Raw genomic sequence first — 14,889 nt, forward strand, 5'->3', positions numbered from 1 at the left:
AAAAATACTGAACAGCAAATGCACTTGGCATCACTGGTTGCCCCCAATTTTATACCTTCGTTTTCTATCACACCGGTGGACGGCCAACATTTTTGATCTATTTTTCACGATACAAAAATTCCCATCTGTGCTACAGCTGTCAAAATTCCTACCACTTTTTCCCAACACCATTGGACTTGCTCTAAGTAGTGGCTAGAACGAATACAAAGTCTCAACAAGTGTAAATCATATTTAAGAGCGGTCCCAACGGGGTATGGAAAATACGGGTTAGGAACACGCTAAAACAGTCCGTTTGGCACCAGTGGCGTAAATTGCTGCTTTAGCAAAGTTATCGATCTCAAAATTCCCAAACTTTATACGCCTTTGTTCCAAATTCATGCAAATTTATAACAGGTTTTTAAGAAATACAACCGACCAATGTATTTTAAGACGTTAGATAGTATGAAACACAAAATTATTGAGTGTCTGTAATGAAAGTGTATCCGATTAAATTCACTCTCACATCGGTGGGAAGTGCATGTTTTAGCCGATTGTAAAATTAAAAATTGTGCTAAAACTGTCATACCTTAAACACATATTTACGTCTGTACCGTTGCAGTTGCTCTTACAGCTGCTCAAAACTTTTCAAAATGTTATATTCATCTCAACCAGAACAATAGTGAGTATAACAGATTCCAAGAAATATTGCATGCAAGTAGAATACTCAAATTTCAAAACTTTGAATAGTTTTGTTATACACCACTAGAGATGTACCGAATAGTGGTATTCGGCGAACGGCCGAATACCGAATATCGACCTTTTCAACTATTCGGCCAAACGAATATTCGGCCGAATATTCGGTCGAATATTCCATTGAGTTTTCAATTAAAAAACCTTAAGTGATTATTTCAATGCTTTCCATTTCTTCTATATTAATGCCCTTCATGTTTTTTAGTCGATGATTTTCAACCAGATGTTATCAAAGGAGGGTGTTTTGCAAGATAATTTTTAAGTAGGGGTCTTTCTGATTTTTTTTTGTCACCAATAACTGAAAAGACATCAGATGACTAGTCGCTTCTAGGCCGTTTATCACCAAAGAGATTGCGTTCCTGTGAAATCTGAGATAAAAAATATCGAAACAGATGCCAAGCTATTTGAAATCGCTTCTCTGATATTGAATAAGATGAAGGTCGAATTTGAGCAAGATATCTTTAAAATAGTTGTTGAAAAGATGGATGATGTTTAACCTTAGGCAAACCATACTTTCAACCACACGTATCCAGACGGTCAGGCATTCAGGACGATTTAAAAAAAACCAAAAAAGGGCGAAATTTATGAATATTTTGAAATTTTTGAAAAATTTAACACAAAATTTTAAAGTGGAATTTGAGTTTTTTATTTGATTTATCAAATAATCTGAATAAATACGAACAAAGCTCGGGAAGTATTAGACAATATCTGGATATCCCTTTAGGTTTGACTTATCTGGAATCTTAACTGGATTTATGGGCAAGCCGAAAATATCCAGAAAATCTGGAATAAACTATAACCAAAGTTTAAAGCGATACCGTTCAGCATTCTCCTGTACGATCTACAGTGAAATATACAATGATACCTTAGATGTTTTGCTGAAACCATAAGTTTTTAATGATAGTGTAGTTTTTACAACATTACTTCTGGATATTTTATAAATTATCAAAAATTATTTGAAAAGTTTTGAAGTCTATTGAAGATATTCGGCCTATTCGGCCTATTCGGCCGAATACTTAGCTCAACTATTCGGTGAGCCGAATATTCGGCTTAACGGTTTTTCGGCGATATTCGGCGCCGAATATTCGGCCGACCGAATATTCGGTACATCTCTATACACCACAGACAACTGGACTTACATTTCTCGATAAGACAGTTTATCAGATTCAAAATACTTTTTGGACAATTAAAACGAGAAATTGCAGTAAGTACACTAAATATTGGAACACCTTTTTTAAACACACATTAAAAGACTCCTCGAAAAAAGCATGATTAATGCCGAAACGTTGGATAAAGAAATAAAATTTTTCAGCCAAGAAATTATCTTTTGCAGCTATCTGAATAAAACTGTACCAACATATATGACATGTCCAGAAAATATTCATTCGGGTCGTATCATAAAACCTCATGAAAAAATCTGTGTTCCAAACAAACTCATCCCATTCATAATGAAAGTTTCATCAAATCGAAAAACTCAATTCTTTTTTTCCTCACAAAATACGGGGACGAGGACACAAGTTGAGCCATTGCCAAAATCTGTAACTCTCTTCGAAAGATGTTATCATCCGTAACGAAAGATTTGTATGCAGGATGACTACTAGACAAACTTTTGTCTAGACGAAAGCCGTTCTCTTGACTGAGGGGCATTTTCCGACGCTATGAATGACCGATTCATAGTAACATGAAGGCAGGAACAAAAAGCATACAACAAACTTGACGCAGGAACGACATGCCATGACGTATTACAGATCTCTTGATTCATCAGATGAAGACGAAATAGACAACGACGACGACGTTTTCTTTTATGATTTGTTGGAAACAAAGTGTTTACTGTCTAATGTGTCCTATCCCTAGGGGCATCTGTCAGCTGAACAAAATACGCTGCATCTTTTAGAGGAGGAAAATTTCGGAAAGCCTCTCCGGGGAACATAAATATAGAACATGGCCCAGTTCTGGGTGCACCTTATGCGACATGATGTGGTTCTATTCCGAGAGAGTTGTGATCTTCCGGTGCAGTTGGGCGTATCGGGTTTCGCAAAAAAGCGGTTCTTTCAACGGACCATGTGGGATGAACCAGTTAATTGAAATTGTGATCTGATCCCGTGTTGTTCTAATGTTGGAAATGTTAATTGGTAGACGAAGTGTCTCTCCGGTTTGCTCCCCTACACTCTAAACAACTTTTGAAGGAGGGAAAAGATTCGAGGGGAACTTGTCATCGTTTGCGGTTACGCTACTCTAACAGATCGTGGATAATGGGAGCATGTAGAATTGATAGAATCGATTAGATTTAGTCGCTACCCGGAACGAGTACTCGCACTCGTCGAATTAAGTAGCTATACCAAGTAATCCGATTGGTTTCTAGTCTCAAAGTAACAAACATTCATCAACTAGGAATACTGGAAAATGTCGCCCATAGAGAACCGCTAAATTGCTTTGGGTGCGATCAAGATCACCAAGTCGGAGGCCCTTTATTGATTGATATCGATCACGACCGTGCGGCTTTCGGGAGAGGATGATGATTGCATAAGAGAACCCGGCGATATGTTGAGCTTAATCGTATCGTATCGTATCGAGCTAGTAATGACGTCGTCGTTCAGTTTAGGAATTTCAATTGCTCATTGTTAACAAGTTATATGGCCTGTAGCGGTATACTATCAACAGGCTTAATCTCTCTATTTGCAAACAATGCTCGGTCGGGATAGTGAATAAATTTTCAATGCCGAAAGCAATAATCAAGATATATCAAATAAAAAGAAATTTAAACGTCTAAAAGATATGAAGGCTCAGGTTTCAGGATCACGATTTTGGTAAGGACTGAAACAACAGTACCAGGAATCAATTAATTGCATCTGATTTTGTTTTGTTGGATGATAATGAACTCAGGAAACAGGAACTTATACCCGTTTGGTTCAGAAAATAAATAAATAATTGAAAATGAAGGAATAGGCATAAAACATAGATCACGAGAAATCTGGACATAAAAAAGGGGTTATCTCAGAGCTATGTAAACGAAATATAAATGTTATGTACTCAAAATGTAGGGTTTTTACTACACTTTTAAGAAAAAATAATAAAAAATTATACCGATGTTGTTTTGATGAAATTTACAACTTTTCGTCGAGTACCACTCATCATAGTTTGGTCACCCTATTCGCTGACCTCAGCGGTCATTTTCTTCCACAATCTCTTCATCTCTGTTGCATCCCGAGTCGTCCTACCATTCTTCTTCATCTCCTGCTTAACAATTGCCCAAAATTTATCGATAGGGCGGAATTGAGGGCAGTTGGGTGGGTTGATGTCCTATTCGACAAAATCCACCTGCTGGCCCGATACCACTGTAGTACCACTTTGCTGTAGTGGCAGCTTGCCAAATCTGGCCAAAACTTTACTGATCCTTTGTGAGATCTAATGTACGGAAAAAAACGTTTTTCAGGCACTCCTCCTTGTACATTTCAAAGTCCATGGTCTTGTTTTTCACAAAAAAAAACCGGGGTTTTTCGTCCGCAGCTGCAAATATCTTGACAGATCATACACTTTCTTGCCAACTTATCGGCAAAAACAAATTTGAACTTGGCGAGGACATCACCCGGCGTTGTGAAGCCACCCAAAATCAGATTTCGCAATTTTTGAACCAGACCACGTCAGGCGCGGATCTAGAGATTGCTCTTAGGGTGGGTGATTTTATAAATTTTCAAAAAATTTGGCCAACATAAAAATGTTCAAAGAATTCTGTACATCTGTTTGTGGCTGGCTTAGTCTAAGACAAAACGCAGACAAATGTTTTTTTTTTTCACTAGTATAAAGTTGAATTTACATTTATTTATCTAGTTTGGGATATGGAATAACCATTTGTTTATTTTTATCAGATTAGAAATCCAAAAGCAATTTAATTTTGAATATCGTACTTTATTTATTCAGTCAAGTATAAATCTGTTGGTATGATTTCAACTTACTCAAATGAGCATCTCTGGTTTTATGGTTTTAACTACGTCTTATTACTTTTGAAACTATTACAATATTTGGGTAAAAAAGGCATTTACACAAGTTTCAATTATATTTAATCGAAATATTTTCTCTTTTGAGTTCCAATTATAAACCGTATGCTGCTTCATTACTTATCGAAACCCGTCAATGTATTTATTCAATAATTTTACTTATTTTTTTCTTGAAATTCCATTAAAATATCAATTTAAAGGCGTGAATCAAACAACAATCTAAAACAAATTAACATTTAAAACACAAATAAGCAAGTATCTAGACAAATGAAATATAGATTGCTAATCCTTATATTTAATTTGTTTAAAGAGGTTTGCTGAATAGATTCGTCTTTTCATATCTTACCGAATACATACAGCGTCTTTTTGCTGTGAGTTTTGAAAAACAAGTCAGTGGCTTAGTAACAAGATTTAACAATTGAACAGTTTTATTAACTGCACTAGTGATGTTGACTAAAACAGCGGACATACTTTACAAAAATAACCTTGCTCAGTTTGGAAAAACTAGCCAATTTTTGAATGTTTCCAAATGCATTGCACTTGCGTATAGTTTTTCCTTTTCAGCACTTCGACTTTTCAAATGCTCGGAGTATGGAAAGCATTTAAAACAGCACCTATATCTATTTCATAGACTAATGGGTCTGCAGCAGATGCGAACGTCTGATCATTCTGGAGGTCAGATTTGCTAGTAGAATTTGAAAAAAATTCGATGCTTTCATGGTTCCTCTTATAATCTTCGGTGGCATGCTTGTTCCTGAAAGCAGAGACTAACGTTATCAGATCCAGATGTATGCAAAGTTTGATCGATCATATTTTCGGTTGCTACATCTGGAAATAATATCAACTATAGAGTTTTTTTTACAGTTCTTACGCACACTTGACTACGTATACGGATAAGAAAAGGAAAAATAACCTCCAAAATTTTAGTTAACAAAACGTTGATGTCCGTTCAAGGACATGATCGCTTTTGAGGTTATTTTCCCACTGTTAAAAAGTGTTACTGAAAAGGTCAGAATTATGTCACGAATATTTCTAGCCGAAAAAAGAACTTTTATTGAACATTTTCATCTGTCGACCAAATAATTTTTTTTAAGAAAATCATGAAGTATGGTAAACATGCATAAATAAAAAATCTCTTTATGATCAATTTGAAAATTATTGTTGGCTTCTTTCAGGCTTTTTCAAGAAATCATTCAGAATTAGTCACTATCAACCGACGTTTCTGGTACTGGCGCTTACAACAACTCTGGATATCGGTTAAAAAAGAAAACCAATCTGCTGTCATGCTTAAGGAAATTCCTTAAAAAGTGAGGTTCAAGCTTTATTCTTTTCGCACGCCCGAAGCCAACACGAAGTTACACATGCGCATACGCAGACGCATCAATTCAAGCATATTTTTAAGCAGCAATTGAATTCTTATGCACGCGTAAAAATGGTAATGTCTATGTTAATATATTTTGACACATGAAAAAGTATTATTTCTTCTAAATTTAGTTAAAAAATTTGTGACCATTTTAATGATTAATTGTTCAGTTTTGCAATTTATTGCCGAGGGACCCACCAATAGCGAGATAAAAATGCTAACTTTTTTGTTATTCAAATTGGGGCTTTGATGTCTTCGACAAAGTTGTTTATCTAGTCAAAAAGAATAAGTTTTTTTGAATATGTCGAAGTTCTTTTACTTCACCTTCAAAAGTTATAGTAAAAGTAAAAAAAATCTTTTAAAAACAGTTTCTTAAATCTTCAAGGTTGTAGATTCGATAAAATGGTTCGTTGTCTTCCAAACAATGTTGAAAAAACAAGATCTAAAGGTTCTTCATACATTATGATGGATTTAGAAGTAGCTCTGTAGAAAGAATTTAGTGTATATTTCAAGTGATTTTCAGAGGCTCGTGCTTCGAAAAATGCACATTATTGCAAAACCACTTTTTGTGGGATTATTTTTGATTATTGATGGAATTTCTCCCATCTAAAATTAGCGTGCAATTCGGTGGAACTAGCAAAGTTTGAATGATTGAAAATACTCGTTTTTTTTATTAAAATACTCGTTTTTGCTATATTTTTCCTCACATTTTCAATTTTAAAATTAAATTTTAATTCATTTCCTCAAATTGAACATTTTACAGATACGAAGGAACTTTCAGATTAAAATTTTTACACTATTATGATAACAGGTACCCCCATCAGTCATTATTATTTACGGTTTAAGATTTTTTTCAATCATAATTTTAATGTTTTCTTAACCCTCTCGTCTATGAAATTTTTACCCGTCACAGCACCTGGAGTGTCAATTTGACAATCCTTCCTAAAACCAATATGTATCTCTTGTTTCCCAACCGATTTCATAAATAGTTTTAGAAACCTCGTGATGTAATTCAAATATGCTTCTCACACTATATTCACCTACAACATTTCAATTTTCCGTTACTCAAAGTATGTCTAAAAAATTGAAAATACAAGAAAAAACTACGGCTACAGGATGCTAGAAAAATCACTTAGTTTCCAAGAAAACTGAAGTAAGAAGCTATACCTTGCACATTGGATATATATTTTTTTATTTTGCAAGATCATGACCTCAAAAATGTAAAAAAGTGGTTTACAATCCTTGCGTTTTAATCAGTGAATCGTCAAAATTGTTTAAATCACACCAAATGAATTTTGATAAATAGAATGGAAAGTTGACGTAATTTGGAACATTTTTGCATTTTTGGATTTTCAAAATACGAAACACAAAATGTTTGACGAGTTTTCAATGGGAGCTGTTTCTCGAACATTTTGTTAATTTGCAATTTCTGCAGTTGAGAAACAAGAGAGAAAAGCGATTTTAAGCAAGTAGTGTCAATTTGACACTCATGATCTGATTAGGGAGTTTTTTCCTGGGCTTTCAGAGTGCGTCCTTAAAAATGTATTGATGTATAATATATAATTTCAAGAATCCATAAAGGGTCCCGAATAAAGTTACAAGCCACCAAACTTCTTATAGAGTCTTATTAACATGGAGGTTAAAAAAAACATGAAATTTGCTTACAGGAATTTCCACCCTACAAGTGTGCATTTTTCAATTTACTCAGTAAATGAGTCTAGGATTGAGTTGTGTTCTGATAAAATAAGTGTAAGTTTGAAATATTTATCGAATGGTATAATTATTTTGATGATATGGAATTCCTGATGAGAATAAACTTCAGAAATGTATGTGCGCTTACAGGAATTTCGACCACATTGAATAGATAGGTTAGAAAAACATACATTAGGGTGGTTCGTGAATTTTCAGTTTGGAGGATACAAAACCATGATGTCCAAATCCAGAAGACACCATGCTAAATTTTGTACAGGATGTGTGTACAGGTATTTTTTCCTGCAAACTGCTTAATCAAGATGTGATTACAAATAAGTCCCTTGAATTCTATAAGGTAATTCAAGCTACGCAGGTTAAAAAATTCGATTTTTTTCTCAAACATTAGGAATAATTTTTCAAGATATTAAAATCTGTCGATGATACAGATTATACAATAGAACAAAAAATAAATTATTGAGTTCCACCTTCAACATAGAGTGGGTTGAAATGTACCTTTTTTTGAATTTCAAAATGCCTGTAATCTAGTAAGTTTCCTTTTTGGGCTAAACGAACGACAGAATTTTTGAAGATTTTTATAAAGAGATTTTGATTTGAAGTTCAAAAAATTACAGCGTCACAAAGAGAGTGAAAATTCAATTGTTCATGAAAATAATTTGCACGAAAGTTATTTTTAATAGTCTTGAAATATTCAGATGGAATATTCTTAACTTAATTATCAATCATTTGCAAGAAAAAGATTGAAATTGACTATAAATTTAGAGTTATGATTTGCGAAAATTGAACTTAAATCAGATTGAATTGCCTTTTTTCTTCACATTTTAATTTGGAAAATTTGTGATCTTTTTTTAAGGTGTACAAATCACATTTTGAATCAAGTTTATTCATTTCCATACTTGCAGTTTCTTGGGCGCTATGCTTTTTTGGAAGCAGTAAAACTTGTTTGATGTCTCGGACACCATCTTATCCAATATTTTAGGCATGGCCAGTTTGGTATATCCATTTCGATGATTTTTCTTATTCTCTACCATTTTTCTTGCAAATGATAGAGAATTCAATTTAGAACATTTCATGCTTCAAAAATCATAAACTTTTTTTCAACGATATTTCCGAAAATTGGCCGAAAAATCTGGCAGTGTTCATTTAGAAATAGGACAGCTATGAATGCATGTGTCTTGAAAACCCTTCAGTTGAACGAAATACTCTCAGCGAAAGAAAAAAAGGGAATAAGTCATGAAAAAATCATAAATAAGTATTCAATAAAAAAAAGTTTCAACTCTACTCCTGATATTTACCATCAGAGAGCGAACACTTTTTCCAACCATGAAATTGATCAGTTTCTTACATCAATACTTCGTGTAAACAATATTTTAGGTGATTCAACCGTTTTCTTCAATTTTCGCTTTTGAATTGACCAATACTTTTTTTTAAAGAAGAACTGGGGCCAACTTGGTGGATTATGTAGCGTCGATATTATTTAACTAAACTTGGTTATTTTTGTTCCCCTAAAAATCTTTTCACGGGATTTCACCTGACGTAATAAGATTCAAATCGGTTAGTTATGACCGTAAAACGCTTAGTCAACAATATTTGTATCTGATGTTCTACTGTTTTGTCATGAAGGGTACAATTTTATTAATGATTTTTTGCCTAAAAACTAAACAAATACTTGGGATCTGGGCCTAATAATTATTCAAAATAAGCTCCTCAGTTATTCACACCTAGGAAAAGTGTGAATTTTGTTGCCATTTTGAAAAACAAATTTAGCAAGAAATAATAACTTTACTTTACATAACCATCAAATGAATTACAATCAAAGTTCAAAACAATTTAATTTTCGGTTAGTTTTTAATAAATTATTCGAAATGATGTTCATTATTATCAGGGCCGGATGCCGTCCCAGAAAAAAATATAATATTTTAACTTTTTTTTTCAATAAGATACGAAATTATGGTCTTCGACAAAGTTATTTAGTGGAAAATTTTCTTTAATAAAATTGTAAATCGATACGAAACCATTCAGTAAGTTCGGTTCCACAGAAGAAACAAAAACGATTTTGATTTTTCAGTACATATTCCATTTTCCCATACAAAAAGAAAAGTAAAAATTTACTCATATAAACGTTACTTTAAAATTCTGCAAAACGAAGCTTTTTAAACCCCAGGGTTTGAGAAATTCAAAAATGACCCAAAATCGACTCAGGCTACTGGACAAGTAAAGAAAACTATTAATAGGCTAGAATAGAAAACTCAAGATTACATTAGCTATCTTTATTTGAATTTTTTTTTTTGTTGATTTAAAAACAACAAGAACGTTGGTAAATAATGAAAATTTGAGGTGTTTGGTGTTGGTCACTTTGTTATCGATTTTTTTTGGAATAATCACTGGATTTTGATTGATTTGTTCGAATTTGGTGAAAAAAACCATACCAAATGCCAATATTATGCTATGAAACGAAACACACATTCAATTAATCTTGATCATCATCCCAATATACTAATGAACTGAGATTTGAGATAGACCAAGTAGGTTGTAATTAACGGACAAAAACTAAAATTTGAGTCAATAAAATCGATTCATTAAGAATTATGATACAGCAAAGCCAAGATTTATTTGGATCTTTTTTTAAGCTAGATACTTTTTCCTACCGGAAAATCCGGGATAGGGGTCAAAATTTTCACCGGACCACCACATAATACAAACTATAGATTTATTCTCGAGAGTTCCGAAAATCAAGAAAACACTTATTTACAGCAAAGTTGTCAGAAATTATTAATAATTTAAAAATTAAATTGTTTTTCGGGACTTCTTTGGATCGGAACCAACTACAGATAACCTTTTAAAACATTTCTACTTCATTTTAAAACATCAAGAAACTAAACATCTAAATAGGTTAACGTTTACGGTCAGGGGAACGCCAATACCTCACAGTTCAAATTTTCCCCAATAGAATATTTTGCGAACAGCTTTGGAGGTTTAAGTAAGAATATTTGAAGATTATTAACAATAAGTTTAAACATATAAAAAAATTTTTTATTTTTTTAAACCATTAAAAAAAAATTATCAAAATTAAATGATATCTGAAGAGAGAGCATTTTTATGCCTGCGTTTTAATAATTGATTTTAAAGATGTTGGCGTCCAGAACTTTAAAATTTCGTAAGATTTTGTCTATCACCATTCGTTTTGGAGATATTAAGTTTATAATAAGGTTGTCAGAATGTTTTCAGCACGTATCAGGGCCGGACAAATCCGGGTAATATTATATATAACCTGGCAATATCCGGGAATTTGATTTAAAAATTGGCGACCAAAAATCCGGGCAATATCCGGGACAATTTTGTCAAAACTAAGAAATAACTCAATAAAAAAATGGAAAAAAAATCTTTATCAAACCTCATCGACAGATTTAAAATCGTATTCAAATTTCCAAAAACACTTTAATGATTATTTTTATAAAACTTGCAAAAAAAAATCGCTTTAGAGACATATAATAATAAATTTTACAGCGCAATTTGTTTTTTTTTTTGTTGGATTTGCCAAATAAAGTGTATAAATTCAGAAAAATTCAGACATCTTTCAATAAAATCTGGACGACGGGGCCGGGTTTTTTATTCATTTATTAACTTTACTCTATTCAATAAAAGAATGTTATTTTTATGATGATGATGGTGAAGTTGAATGATCTGAAAAAGTTAGTTTCTACAGTTTTTTTTTCTTAATTTGAAATATTTTTTTACATTCTACTAATTAAAAAAAAGGTTTTATTACATTTGTTTGTTGATGTCTGCAAAACGAATTGATTTTTTATTAAAAATATCTAAAATTCAATTTAATTAATACTTCTATAAAAATCGTTAAATATCTTTTATTTTATTGCATTGGGTAAAGAAAAGAAGTATGAATCTTCTTATTTTTTCTTAGAAGTCAAAATTTCATACGGTCTTGATGAATGTTTATAATGATCTTTTTTATGTAATATTTTGAAGTTATGTTAGAACGGTGCAGAATTGTATTTAATAATTTTGACCTATTTGCAAAAGTTTCAGTACACCAAAATTTATAAGAATTTGCGAATTTGTCACCTCAGAAAAATGTGAATTATTGGCCTTGTGTAATTCATTAAAACCCCTTTGAACGTAGAGTTGAAAACCTAGCAGAACAAGAAATGCAAAATAAAATCGAGGTTGAAATAGGATTCTTAAAAACAAGTTCCTATCATCATAACATTAGAATTGATGTATAATTTTTTTTTTATTAAAGTAATTAGTTATAAAGTCATGAATGAACTTTTAGATAAACTTCTCTAAAACCAATTTGAAAGACGAGGTATTTTTTTGTGTGTAAAGATTTGAGTTTCAATACAGAAGGTTTATTAAATTAGTAATCGATATTGGCGATTAAAAATTAGTTTCAATTCGCGAACGTTTCAAAGTGTCGTAGAATGAAATGTCTTAGGTCTAGAGTGATAAAGGACGAAAAACCGCCAGAGGCAAGCCAATTTTCTGACATGTTTTTAACACTTATTTTCAAAAACCATTTGAGATGAAGTAGTTTTACGTGATGGGTAACGGTAAAATCATTTCTTGCACTGGGCTTGTGATATAGCTCAGTTGGCAATTCTGTTGTCTCCTGCCTGAGCCGATGTCCGCGAGTTCGAGCCCAAGAGTAAACATCGAACACAGTTGAACCGGATAAGTTTTTCAATAACGATCCGCCAACTGTAACGTTGATAAAGTCGCGAATGCCATGAAGATGGTAAAACGACTATAATCGAAACAAAAAAAAAATTTCTTGCACTGAAATTTGAATTGGCAAAAATGACTCAGTAGGTTGAGGCGGAGAGGTGGTTAGCTTCAAAATCCGGTTCATTATTTTAAATGTCATATTTTTTTAGATGATTCTAACTTCCATCCATGGAAATAGATGCAATTCTTAAGAGGATTTCGAGTTAATCCAATAAACCAAAACGCCTTTTCGAACAGAAAAAGGGAGGTTACTCCCAAAGCTTCCTTCGTTTCCCAATAATCCCAAACTTAACCGATATATGTTTGTTTGGTGCACCTGAAAATGGGTCATTTGAAACTCCCCAATTTCCTACCCATTTTGGATCCGTTCCAGTTTTTCCTAATCCGGGAGGCCTATTATTTTCGATACTCGTCAGCAACCAGAAAACCACTTGTACAGCTTCGGCTTCTTTTCCTTCTTTTTTTATGTCTTCGTTGTTAAGTCAGTTTATTTTGCCACTTGTTTTTTTCTTTCGATACCACCAAAAGGAGTTTTCCCCTTGTTCGAATATTGAACGACACAACAAAACCACACTGGAATATTGCCACTTCAACTCCGTCCCTTTAGGCGCAGTCTGTAATTTTAGAGCTATATCACCGTAATTATAGGCAGACGTGTGGCGCGGCCTCTCTTCCCCTTTCCATTACGGGACGACGCATATTAATAAATGATTTCTCATGTCACGATCGGATCACGCGAAACGCCACACACAATACGGCTGAGAGCAACGGGGGAAAAAAACTGGGAGTTATTTGTGCCTCACTCGCTAATAACTCCGACTAGTGGAAACCAGACTGATTGCAGTTGCTTTGCGTCCGCTTCGTTCCAACTTTTGTGAAAAAAAAACACTGCCACACTGAAGTTGTCAACCTTCTTCTGGTCCAAGAAGTGAGGTTCGTGCTTCCCGCCAGTTGTGAAAACTTCAACTCAAACCACTACCGAAAACGCATTACAAACGAGATTTTCCTTTGTTTTAGTCATTCACTCGAAATGGAGTCCGTTTATGTTGAATTTGAAACTTTTCTTTCAATTTTCTCCAAGTCAGCTTATCGAAATTGAATCTTGCAACCCTTCAATCCCCTCTAAGAAAGTTTTCCTTTAAGGAACAGGTTGCTTCTTCTTTCAACAACCCCTGGAACGTTTTCACTCCCCTAACGACTGTCGATGACGTCGTATCTTGAACGACGAAATCACAGGTTTCGGAAACACGTAATAAACACGGCGCGTAGTTTTCCGCAAGTTGTGTCGTCGTCGTCGTTGCCGGAATTGACGCGACGTCGACGCTAAGACTTCCCCCAAACAAAGCACGCGACCTGCCCGGTACAAGTTCAAACTGCGACTGTCCGTCCTAGAGCCGCGCCGTTTCCCGGAGTTGTTTTGTTTGTTGTGCTCTGGTCGTCGGCTGCTCTTCTGTTTCTGCGCCATTCTTGCACCAGCAATGGGCTTTGTGCATTTTTCTGTGTATTTTTTTCTGTGTGATTTTTCATTGAAAACTGAATGATTTATTACTCATAATTTGGAGTAAAATTGTGAGATGATAGTGGCCGACAATTTTTAATTCAGCTTTTCCCGGATGGAAAAGCTAAAACCAATACCTTACAAACCATCTTCCCAACTGCTCGAATTCTAACTAGAACGATGCGGCTTGCACCAATACTACTGCACTGCAGCAGTTCTATTCTCCCATCAACACCACCCACAACAAAAATTCGGGCTAATGTTTTTCCCGCATGCATCGCTCTCCTCATAGACGCTTAGTTGGTAGGAAAATTGGAAATCAACCGGCAGCTGTAAGTCGTTTCCCAGCACATTTGTGATGCCGAACAAGAGAGAGGGAGCAGGGAACGCTGTTTTTCTAGCAGTTTGGTTGGAAGGTAGATCATAGGTTTATCTCGTTCGTTCGTTTTCGCCTCCGACGCTAGAACCCGGTGATTGTAAACGAGCTTGACCACTTCTTCGACAATAACAATCAACAAATCGTTCCGTAGCGCGGTAGCGTGCAACGATAAAACGTTTTTATGACTGTTCCCAGAATGATCAGTAAGCGAAGAAAATTTAATTTTAAAGTTAAGTCAAATTACGCTAGTCTTCATAAGTTTATGGGGAAGCGTTTATGAAATCTTAAGCTGACTGTTAATAATTTGAACCCCTCTTTGATCCAAACAACTATGCCGCAACAAATTTTAAATCTTTTTCTGTCACTCAGAATGAAGCATCACGAGGGAGGGATAAGAATAAATAATCCAAAAAATAATATACTGAACAAAAGAGAGAAATTTAGTTATTTTATACCTATCGGAAATTAG

At 34.1% G+C, this 14,889-nt stretch overlaps 1 protein-coding gene across 4 annotated transcripts in view; it reads right to left on the bottom strand.

Moving 5' to 3' along the window:
• LOC129740497 (proton channel OtopLc) overlaps positions 1-14,889 on the bottom strand; it is a 207,865-nt gene that overhangs the window by 121,700 nt on the left and 71,276 nt on the right. Inside the window, exon 1 of one of the 4 annotated variants that reach the window (XM_055732186.1) lies at positions 12,897-13,912. The exons of 2 other annotated variants lie outside the window; for them this stretch is intronic. The gene's annotated coding sequence lies outside the window, so the exon portion shown is untranslated. Of the gene's footprint in view, positions 1-12,896; positions 13,913-14,889 lie in introns of those variants that run through there. One more of the 4 variants, XM_055732189.1, reaches the window with a different exon arrangement.

This window comes from Uranotaenia lowii, chromosome 1 (genome assembly GCF_029784155.1).
Source record: "Uranotaenia lowii strain MFRU-FL chromosome 1, ASM2978415v1, whole genome shotgun sequence".
NCBI lineage: Eukaryota > Metazoa > Arthropoda > Insecta > Diptera > Culicidae > Uranotaenia > Uranotaenia lowii.